This window comes from Denticeps clupeoides, chromosome 2, assembly GCF_900700375.1.
Source record: "Denticeps clupeoides chromosome 2, fDenClu1.1, whole genome shotgun sequence".
Taxonomy (NCBI): Eukaryota; Metazoa; Chordata; class Actinopteri; order Clupeiformes; family Denticipitidae; genus Denticeps; species Denticeps clupeoides.
Genome location: NC_041708.1, coordinates 6,410,323 through 6,422,479, shown reverse-complemented (window position 1 = coordinate 6,422,479; position 12,157 = coordinate 6,410,323). Strand labels below are relative to the sequence as shown.

Here is a 12,157-nt window from a genome sequence, read left to right as displayed (position 1 = left end):
TTCCGCCCTAAACGTCTCCAAAAAAAAAAAAAAACCTTCTCCAAAGCTCAAGTAATTTAATTATCAAGGCGCAACACATCAGCACTAATAATGCGATTAAAATTAATTGAACGAGTACGGGAACGAAAAAAAAAACATGTTTCGGCACCCGATTAACATCTCACAAAGCCATTAATTAAAATTTCTGTGCTTGAACACGCTGAATATTCAAGCCAATTACAAAACGAGAATGTCTTCCGAAACCGCTGAGGCCAAGGGTCACGTTCTGTTTCTATCCGCCGCATTGGTACCGAATTTTGCTTTCTAGCACACATGGGAACAGTCCGAATTAATGAGCGGGCTCTTAGGGATCCGCTGTAACTCACGGGCTGCCAGCGCTTGCCATTAGTTCACTGGCGTTTGAGCACGTCGCAGACGCAGGATCAATCCGGAACTAATTGCATGCGCTGTCCCCGTCACTTGAAAACGACAGCAATCGCCACGAGTGAACAACACGTGGTCCTTTGTGACAGGTGATTTACGTAAATGGTTGCGAGGAGGGATTGTAGACACCCATGAAGTGACCAAAAACCAGAACATAGGACAAGAAATGACAAATGAAAAAGTTCTGTTCTGCAGTACTGGTGAACGGTGCCAAATATGATAAAAAAAGAGTATATACACTGAACCAAAATATAACCGTTATGTTTTTGCTCCCATTTTTCATGAGTTGAAACATTTTCTAATACACAAAAGACCAATTACTCTCAAATATTGTTCACAAATCTGCCTAAATCTGTGTTAGTGAGCACTCCTCCTCCGAGATAATCCATCCCAGCTCATAGGGCGTGGCACATCATGGTGCTTATTAGACAGCATGAATATTGCACAGGTATGCCCTAGACTGCCCACAGTAAAAGGCCACTCTGAAATGTGCACACACACACACACGCACACACACACACCTCCTCAAACTCAATTCTGAGTTGCCAGTTCACCTAGTGCGCATTCCTTTGGAAGGTGGGAGGAAACCGGAGAACCTGGGGCAAACCCGTGCTAACACGGCGAGAGCATGCAAACTCCAGACACACAAGGCCCTAGTCGGGTTTCAACCTCACAACCTTGGAGGCGTGAGGCCACATCACGCCCTGAGCCATTTACTGTATTGTTGATTTAAGAGTCACCCCAAAATTTTAACAAATCCCTTGTGTGTATAATCCCTATTCAGAGGAGCCATGGAAGTACCGTGATGTCTATTTATACACTGGAGAAGCCAGAGCTGTCTGCATAATGCATGGTGGACATGTCCGTTGTTATTTGAGCTCGGTGGGGTCACCACAGGGGACAGTCCTGTCTCCCTTCCTGCTCACTCAGTACACAGCAGACTTCAGTCAGAAGTCTGTTGTGTCTCCTGCAGAAATTCTCAGAAAACACAGCCACGGAGGATCAGTGTCAGGGGGATCGTGGAATCCGGGTGAAGGGCTCCATTGAGTGATGAAATATGAACCGCTGCGAAGACATGATATAGAAGTAAAGTCCTGCAAGTATTCAGACTGGAACCCTGTTGTCCAGGTGACCCCCTGCTTCCCGAAGAATCTGTAGACATTGTCTACTTTATTCCAACCAGTCTGTGCTCACAGGGACTACTATCAATGCTACGGACTCAATACACTCAATAAACTCAATTATGGGAGTCCATCTTAGGAAACGATAGTCCGAGAGGGAGCGACTAAAGAAAAATACTCTGAATATTGGACGGTGCCTCACACACCATATATCACACCCTGGTCAAACAGAAGATAAAATTAACCCAGAGGTTCACACGTCTTAGGTTGTTCCTCCCTGACTTAGAGCGTGCTTTCACAGTTCCCACCCCATTATAAAACATTCTAAATACAAATATGCCATTTTTTTTTCTTTTTTTACAATCGGCGTGTGCTGCAATGGCAAAGAGGAATTCCCTTGGGGTTTGTCTCTCTTTATATCCATCCATCCATTAATCAATCCACCCTCCTTTTGAACATAAGAGCCTTTTTTGAAAACCAATCTAGCTATCTTTCTTCAGACACACGTGCCTCACTTTCTACACTTTTACGTGGGCATCAAGAAGCGTTGCACACTCGCGTGGCTCCACTGTCAATAATCGGCCCCCGAGCTCGGCTTAGCATCTGGGGGCTCATTGTGCGTCAAAACAACACGCGGCGCTTTGATGTGTTTTGGTGAACATGTGACTGACAGGGGTCGAGGGTGTAGCCGACGGACACCGGCGCGCCTTCCCTTCCTGTCGCCTGCCCCGCCTCCCTCCCGCCCGCTCCTCTCCTCTGACCCCTCATTTGTTTCATTTCACACCAGAGGGACTCTTCCCCTCCGTCATTGTTGCAGCCTCAGTGGCTTCTCCCAGCAGGTCCAATTACCGACCGGGCCCAACCAGCCATGTGGCCCGGCGTACGTTTAATCGGCCATCACGGCCCCCCTCCGTGCGTAGCTGTGGGCCGGGGCCCGACGCGGCCCACCGTTCGATTCCAGAAGATTCCAGAACCGTTCCCCAGGCCCGGCGGCCACAGGTCGTGGAGGAAGATAATGGCCTTTCATTCAGGTTCCGCCGTGTGTTGTCGGAAGACTGATCGTGGCTGTTAAGTCCCACTCGGCGCCGGCTAGACCCACTACTGGGAAATGTGCGCGGCACGCGTCGCCGCTGAGTCACGCCGCCTTTAATTAAACGGACGCGGGGTCGTTCATCTGAAATGTCCACGCCGCCCACGCCGTAATGGCAGGCCGCTCAGGAAATGCCTTCTAGCGGCGCCGTGACGGAGGCGCGGACCTCCTCAAAGACCACCGCCGGCGAAAGATCACTGGCCGTACTACTCATCAACTGGCCACAAATACCATCTTCACTAAATTGCCATAGAAACACTTTATAACTTGATTATAGCCTTGTACGAGTCTTAATTAGTCTTGTGACCTCTCCCAACGTACTTCCAAATCATCCCCCACAGTGTAACTACAGCATCAGTGCGGCCAGTTGATGTGTTTTTTTTTTTTTTTTTTTTTAGATGAGAAACACAATTAACAGTAACACATAAATAGATCAGAGATATACAAAAAAAAAAAAAAAAAAAAAAAACCTGTTGGGCTTTTAAGTTCTTAATCAAAGTTTTGGATATTTAGTGAAGGGATTGGCAGCGGCGCGGGCAGAAGAAGCCATCAAAGTGCGCCGATTTCTTAATTAATCAGCCCTTTGAAATAGAATTTGATGAAAGCCTTTAGCGAGGGTTCTTCTTTTCTGCATTAGCCTCTGGCGTGTTTACTCCGAGAAAAGTTCAAGCCTCTTGAAGACTAATTCCTGAGCCTTTTCCCCCCACCGAACGCAGCGGCTTGTGTTTTCATTCGATTTATCCCAGCCTAATACATCATACGCACAGAACCCTGTGCGATGAAAGCTAATGAATCTGAGTGCGGCGCAGTTTTATATTTTCCAGCTTGTGTACATGAATGCAGCAGGCCTCAAAGCCATTTAAACCGGTGATCAATACGTACCCACGTGGCCCGGCTCATGTATCTTGCATGCTTCATGCTTTCTCCTTCCTTCTGGGCTGCTCTTTCTTCCCCTGCATTCCACCTTCACACTTCCTCACGCACTAAAGACGCCTTCATTATACTGGTGGCTTGAAAGGAAAACACTCGGGTGAAATAAACAGTTTAATCCTTTTTAAGGGCGTGTAACTCAACTACACTGAGTTAATAACAACCCAGAGACGAGGAGGCGTGCCTACTGAAGGCGCCGAGACCACTCCCCTTCCTCAAGTGTCCCGGCCCATCTCCCAACTAAGCCAAACCAGTCCAACAAAGCTCACTAGCAGCTTTTTTGATACTGCATGGATTTTTTTTGGGGAAAAACATGTGCGTTTGCGACCGAGTTTGATTCAGAACCAGAAGACAGTGATCCACCTGAAAAGGATCCTCATTCCAGTGGTATGGTCATGACTTCCACTCACTTATTACCGACAAACATAACCAAAGCCAATCCAGCCCAGAAAACAATTAGCAACCTACATTGTCTAGTGCAATAATAATTTGTGATTCCAATGTGATTTATCTTTGTAGTAGGTACATCTCCCATGGATCATTTAGGCCATCATACTCTTTTCGTACAATTTAACCAATAATTTTCTAATACATATAAGGTGTTTAGAAACAAAATGACAGATTTTCCTTTACTCAAACAATAAGTAGAATGTCTTCAGACCGCCAGTATGAGTGCATGTCGAAGCATACGGGGTGTTTTGGGATGTTGAAGGTGAGTTAATATTAGCCTTTAATAGATGTTAATGGTATTTTTCATTATCAGTGATATATTGCCTTTACGTCTTACAGGAAATTAAAGGACGTTGTGATGTTTTTTTCAATTTTTCTGTGTGTGTTTAAATCTTAGAAATAGATGTCATTGTGAGGGTAATGAACATCTCAATAGCATGTCAGTCCAGCTGTTTTGAAAATGACATGTTGCCATGTTGTCAAACCTACACTAGAATAAAATTATGGCTATGCAAAAATCGACGGGCATCAGCATTTGGACGACTGAATCTAACACTGCAAGTGGAAATAATTCTGCTTGTTTTATCGGTAAAAACAATTTTGATGGCTGTTGCTAGACAGCCAGCAGGGGTGCTAGACATTTACCTTTTAGAGACAAAGTTGACTTCTGAGTGTACAGCAACAAATGGACTCTAGCCTGGAGAAGGACACTTTTATAACAGAGAGCTAATAAAGTGCAGTAGGTACAGGTAGGCATTATGTTGTCAGTCTGCAGCTATAATAGCTAAGGTGTGCTATTTGTGTGTCTAGACACTTGTTTGAATGGCACGGTGTCTTATCGTACCATTTTCCCAGTAGGTTTCTATACTAGCAACAGGAAAAGTGAGCTTGTCAGGGAGATATTTTATCCTAACTGCAAAAAAGTGACTTTTGGTACTGGAGAGACTGCGCAACAGCCCCCATAAATCTAATGGCCGTGTATGAGGAATTGGTAAATGTTATTCCTGGATATGTATAAGTAATGTGCTGCCGTCTCTCTGCCCCCCTAGAGGCAATTGGGAAATTTGTCTCCCACAATAAATGAAAGTGCTCTGCATGGTCTTGGGAGACAGTTGAAAAATTCATGAAGCCGTCGCTTTGTCCATGAAGTATCTTCATCTTTCTCCCTCTCTTTCTGTTCTGTTTTTTTTTTCTCTCACTAACATCAGGCTTTGTTCCCACTATCATATGTATATCACTCCATGTTTTACCATTCCCCCTAACCAAAAAACCCCAAACACAGTGTAGTGCTCTCTTTTTTCCTATCTCCACAGTGTCTTCAATTTTATGCTCTACGCCATCTGCCCTTCTCCAATGTCTTCTCGTCTGGCTGCTTTGCTGTCTCCACCACCATCGCTTCCATATCTCCTCCTCTGACCTGGCTGGCTCTTTTTAAAGTTGAATTTGAGGTTAAATAAAGAAATTTATACTCCAGTCCTGTCCTTGGTTTCAGGTAGCCTGTGTGGTTAAGAGTTTAAGAGTTTTTGACGGCACGCAAATAAGTACTTAGCACAAATGCTCAGCGAATTCAGAAATTAATAAATACCTCATGCACAGTATTAGTACAGTGTCAGATCATGTGGGGTGATCACAGAAAAGCAGGTTTCTATGGAAAATTCACAAAGCAAAGTTCAAAACTTGTATGTACAGTTTTACATTTTTAGACACTGTTTGGACAAACACAGTGTATTAAATTAGAAACGAGTTTTTTTTTTCAGTGCCGCGGAGCCGCTCTCTCCTGAGGAGCATTAAAAATGCATGAAAGATCAGTGTATGACACTGATCCTAAACTGCTCATTGGCCCACAGGACCGATACGAAGATGGCCCTCATCCCTCTGAAAGCCGCTTTGCTCCCACCGAAGCCTAATGGGCCGCCAGGGGTTGCAGCCTTGAACGGGAAAACCGCTAGAACCCTCTCTCTCATCACCATTCAGACAACATCCCAACGCAGCCTCACAGTGTCTATCCAATCAAATCCATCAATCCTGCCTGTAGCCCCTGCTATGCATTATTCACGTCTACAGGTACGTCTGGTTCGGTTATGATTTTATTTTCCACTCGGCCCATACTTTCCACTTTCTGATTCAGACCTTCACAATATCAAATGAATTATTTAATTGGCTTTTAAATTCTTTGATGTATTCCATGCAGCACAGCATTAGCAGGAAGGACGGAGCATTCAGCCAGCCGATCCTTCTGCAAAATCCGTTATGAAACACTCCATAAATGTTTAGGACGGATGGCTCATTTTTGACTGCTGGGTGATCGACCTCGGAACACCCAAATTTGCATGCTCAAGATGTCATTGGTTCAGCGTGAACACAGGACAAATTAATGTGTATCCTGGTCCCTAGAGTGGTGGCTACTGTCAAGCCAGACAGCAGAAAGGCAGATTAGGTGAATTCAGTGACTTACCCAGTTTCCCTGCCTTAAACAAGAACTGACTTGGGTACTGAGTGTTGAGTAAAGAACCTTAATGGAACTCAACTTCTGCTGGAAACACAGGGGAAAAATCCATGAAGATGTCCAGATCTCATTAGTGGTTTTCTGTGGCCATGGACCGCAATTTGCTCACTGTGTCTGCTTCTGGAGCAACGCACCTCAATATTTCTGTTCAGACAGGCCAATTACATGCAATATCAGGAACTGGCCAGGAAGCAGGAAACCAGTCTTGCACTTGCGCAATCTTGCAACAAATTGCAAGAAATTTCCATTTACACCAATGCAATTCTCAACATTCATGTTGTTTTTTTTTCCTTCCAAGTACTCTGATGTCCCTCTGCAGTCCCTCAGATAATATATGTGTGCCCCTTTTCTTCTTTTAAAGAAATGAGTGAAATCTAAAAAAAAGAAAACATGCTCGTGTGTGTGTGTGTGCGTGTGTGTGTGTGTGTATATATATAGACACTAGCAAACTCCAGCAAAGAGTTTTCACCTTTTTGAGGAGTGGAGACTGTGCTGCTTTGAAGAGTTAAAAGTAGAAATAATTTCTAGCCTGTAGCGCCCATTACTGCTGTGTTTCAAAGCTTTTGGCCAAACGCTCAGACCATTTAATTATAAATGAAGTGCATCGGCTCCGGCTCCATTGACATATCAGCTCCAGTTGGCTGCACTGAATTAAGTTTTGCTTTATTTGTCTGTTGAAACAAAAAGCGCAAATGTTAAATCCAAAAATAGACCGATGGATAGACTTTACCGATTCAAATTCAAACTAGATATGCAAATCTATATTTTAAGGCAAAGAACAGTAGGGACTTTTACAATAAACAGATCAATCCGGAAAAACCCTAAATTTAGCCAATTAGTATAATGTGTGGCCTGAAATGAAGCGTAAGTCCTCAGATGGGCACCGATGACTTTGTGAGGCCTGTTTTAAATGCAGAGGTACGGGCCTCGCGTTTGGGGGTGATGTGTGGTGCCAGCGTTCATTAACACCCTGTGATTGAGAATCAAAGGAATGTAAATTCATAATCCCAAGGCTGTTTTGTGGGAGTGAGACCCACCGGCGTGAAGGGTGAAAGTGAATAGTGGATCGGGGTTTCTGTCTAATAGGATGGAGCTGACGTGATGCCAGTGGGGACAACGGTGGCAATGGCGAGGTGGTGTCCCCCTCATCCATCAGCTCATGAGGAGCTCAAGGGGGCTCATTTAACCTCACGCCGGCACCTCTCTGGCCCCGTCTCATGCAGTATTAACCGCTCCTCCTTTGGGCTTTAATCACCTTCTCCATCATCAGCCCCCACCGGGACTTCCTGCTTGGTGTCCACCAGGGCTCTGGGGTGTCCTGCTGACCGCTGGCGCTAAATTTAGCCGGCGGTGAACAATGGTGACAGCTGGCGCGTTGGGCCTGCGTTCCTGAGCAGCATGAGACGGACATTTCATCAATTAGCCATTGGATGGTGCTGTGGCCCTGACAGAAAGGCCCATAAAGCGAGCGCTTAGGCTCCCCAGCAGGCGATAAGAGAGAAGAGGAGGACGAAGAGGAGGAGGAGGAGGAGAGCGAGAGGGCGCCGGGGCGGAGAGGCAACGGCGGACGCGTACAAATGAGGGAATCTGCGCGGGCAGAAGCCGAGCTCCCCACCGGCTTCCGCCAGAGCCTCTACCGCTGTTCTCCATCTGCCTCCCCGCAGAACCACAGCTGAAACATGAAAAGAGTTGCATGCGTTGTCCAACTCCCCGACCTGTGTCCTAAAGCAGGGGCGGCCTGAGGCAGAACCGGTTCAGACAAGAAAAAAAATATATTTTTATTTTACCTTCATACACTATCGTAAACTTCTCAGCACAGGGTCAAAAGTTCTCAGCACAAGGTCAAAAAAATCGTATTTTTTAGTAGGAAACTTTGAACGATCTTCGACAATGCCTGAATTGCAGAGGACAAGATATCAGTGAATTATTAAATTGGTAATTTTGAAAAAAAGCTTGCATGACATGAACAAGTCTATTTCATGAACAAAACATAGCATGTGGAATGTACACTGACGCTTATTAATGAACGTTACTTGTAGCGGCATGGTCAACCTGCTGGCCAGCTACTTCCTATAGAATTTGAGCACATTTCGCTGATCGTGAAACACGTTCGAATAAAGATTTCCGAACTTCATCATGTGCAAGCTGCACAACATTATCATTCCGGAACTGAGAATTTCCAGTGCGCCCCGCATTTTCTGATTCATTAATTGCACTTCATTGGAGGTATTGATAGGAAATTCAGGGGCGCAGGTAAGGGTCTCTTTCTAAATAAAGAAAGCTGGAACCCGACCCGAGGCACTGATGCAATGCTATGCATAAGCAAATGTGCAAAACAGGGCACCTCTCCTCGCTGGAGAGAGCAATCCCGATGTTTGTGTTTGCTTTAATTATGCATTCACGGTTTTAGCTCTATTTTAATGATATAAATGCAGCACATTTGCATAATTGCGGGCCGACAGTGTCCGCCCTTCAGCTCCTCCACCGCAGGTGGGCTTCCAGTAGGGGGCATCCTTACCCCCTCTGACAGGCGACGTCTTCCGCTCTCTCTCCTTCCTCCCTCTCCTCCTTTCTTTTTCTATGAATGACTCACTCAGCCTAATTTGGAAGCGGTTGAGGGGCTGGTGTTGGACAGAATCGCATGGGCAGGGTGTCGGTTTGCAGGAAGAGGACAATCTCTCGCTTCCTGTATTAAGTGCATCAAAAAAAACAAAAAAAATACGACACTTATGACTTTCTTTTGTTTGAGAAGGGCCGGGACGGAAGGTCTAAGTAGTCGCTCGAGTAGAAGTTCCCTTCCTCCTCCCACCCCCCATCTCTCCTTTGCCTTGTTTTGTGCTGCGATGGCAGTTTTCACCCCCAACTCCCCACCTCCCCCAACATTTGCTTTAATGCTTCTGGCCGCACTTCGCCACCCAGCATGGCCCCTGCCAGCCCCATATCCCGAAATCAATTTCCGTAATATCTCTGGCCAGGCTCTGCGTCAAGCCCAGCTTGGTTAGCTACTCCAGTAATTAATTATGGTAATTTTGAGTCTAATTGACTCATTTAGACCTGGGCTGCGTCTGGACGGCGGTGACGCTCCCAGAGAACCGTGCGCCTGCTGCCCGGGAAACCTCTGCGCTTGGCGTGTTTCTCTTTCTCTCTAATTACACTCTTGCACTCTCGCTCCCTCATTCATTCTCACTTTCTTCGCCCTTCTTTTCCTAACTTGGGTCACATTTCACCCCCCACCGCGCCTTTCGATTAATCTCCCCTGATCGTTGTTATACTTGCAGGCCGAGAGCTTGTGTATGAGTTTAAATGTGTGAAAATCAGATCGGACGGATCTGGTTGGACTGCAGGTGACCACTTTTGACGGGTTCCGGACTACTTAGCGTCGGTCTGTGACTGAGACCCGATGGCTGTTCATTGTGAGATAGGAAACTGAAGACAGTTCACTCATTCAACTGAGTGATTAAAGTAAAGGTAAAGCAGAATAAGGAAAGAAACAACAAACATGAACTTGGCATGTCATTTCCCTCAAGATGGTAGATGTGGGCGGGGTTTGGGCGTACAATAAGGCCATCCCACAAGTCACAGTGAGGAAATTTAGGCTGTGTGCACTAAATAGAACGCATTATTAATACAATAATAATTCATATAAATGGGCAGTCAGTACAGTTTGCACACAATATTGGGGAATATACATTATGGTCAAATCCAAGAAAGGACCAAAAGCATATTTGATCTTAAAATAACTTAATGACCATTTGTTTACATTGTTTACACTATTATTACTATATTCAAGCCATCAGGTTCACTACACACACAGAGAAATAAAGGTTCACATAGGGTACAATAGTAAACCTCAAGGTACAAAACAGTTCCCTTCAGTTGATTGTACTTCAAAAGGTACAGGACAGGTCTTTTGAAAGAAAGAAAGTGAAATTGAAGTGATTGTGAAACACTGCACAGCACACAGTGACACAACGGAATGTGTCCTCTGTATTTAACTGTCACCCTTGGTGAGTAGTGAGCATCCATGACAGGTGCTCGGGGAGCAGTGTGTGGGGACATTGCTTTGCTCAGTGACACCTCAGTGACACCTTGGCAGATCGGGATTCGAACCGGAAACCTTCTGATTACGGGGCCACTTCCATAACCGCTAGGTCACCACTGCCCCGAGAAAGTGCACCGCTCCCAGAGGCACTGCAATACTGGGTCGATGTGTGGAACGGATGGAGCAAGCTCCTTTGCCGACTCCCTGTTCTAAAAATCCGCTTAATATGTAGTCCCCCGCTGGGGGACGTATCAGATATTAAGCTTAAAAGAACAGATACTACACTTGATCTTAGCCAAAAGGCCGAGAAGCGACCAGCTGAAGCGACCATCTAATTTATTGTTCTTTAGAAGGGTACTGCCCCAGCGACCAGCATTTGTACCCATATAGGTACACTGTGGTACTTCCATTTTTCTGTGTATATGGCTTTTTAGGTTAATGTCATTGTGCTATTGTATGGCAGTGTTGTTCTGTTTTCGTCTCTGCTGTCTGCTTCACTGTATTTGACTGAGATCCCTGGCAGTGGTGGCCTAGCGGTAAAGAAAGCGGCCCTGTAATCAGAAGGTTGCCGGTTCGAATCCCGATCTGCCAAAGTGCCACTAAGGAGCACCGTCCCCACACACTTCTTCCGGGGCAGCTGTCATGGCTGCCCACTGCTCACCAAGGGTGATGTTTAAAAGCAGAGGACACATTTCGTTGTGTGCCCTGTGTGCTGTGCTGTGCATGACAATCACTTCACTTTCAAAGCTATACTTGACTTCACTTGATGAGATATGTGTCTTGAAATAGAAGTTCTGGAATTTGCAGCTGCCACTGTAACCCTGAGCTGTAATTAGAAAAAAATAACTGTAAATCTGGATTAAGGTACTAAGAAATGAATAATTACACATTTCCATACAGCACAGCGCTCCTGCATTCTCAATGAGCAGAGATGTTTCTTTTTTTTCTTTTAAAGACTGAGTGAGTAAACAAGTGAGAGCGTGAGGGAGACAAGAACTGGGCAGAAGACTTTGAACAAAATAGATGTTTTAGCGGAGAGATGAGACGTGTCTGTGGCCGTCAAGCGCAAAATCCCATTGGATTGATAACGAGAGCCGGGCTAGAGCCAGGCAGGCAAAATTCTGATGGAGGGGAGATGGCTAATGGGCAGGAGGATGGAGGGGAGAGGAGACTAATGAGGAGCACCAGGCGCTCAAGTGAAGAGTACAGATTGTGTGGACGGGAACGGGGGGAGAAGGGAGCGAACAGCGGAAGAGTGACGGGTTCTGGGAGGGCCGGGTTCACGGGAAGGCAGGGGAGCAATCCAGTGGGGTGTAGACAGCGATAGCTTGTCTTCATTTGTTAGATCTCCTGGCAAAGCATGATGTGTGTGTGTGTGTGTGTGTGTGTGTGTGTGTTTGTGTTGTAAGTTTGTGGCCTAGCAGTGATGCAGCAAAATGAAACTGTGGCCAAGCTTACTGGCATGAAAAGATGTGTGAGGGAAAGCTTTTTTCAAGCCCCGGAGCAGACCGAAGAACTGTGCCCAAGACCAATCAAATGAGTTTAATCTAAAACATGTCAGTCAAGTTCTCCTTTCCTGCACAGTCTCATCCATC

The 12,157-nt window shown here is 45.7% G+C and overlaps 1 non-coding gene across 1 annotated transcript; it reads right to left on the bottom strand.

Moving 5' to 3' along the window:
- Nucleotides 1-10,686: 10,686 nt before the first annotated feature.
- Nucleotides 10,687-10,877, bottom strand: LOC114784989 (U2 spliceosomal RNA). Its single transcript, XR_003748980.1, has one exon. It is a non-coding gene; the product is annotated as a U2 spliceosomal RNA (small nuclear RNA).
- Nucleotides 10,878-12,157: the final 1,280 nt, after the last annotated feature.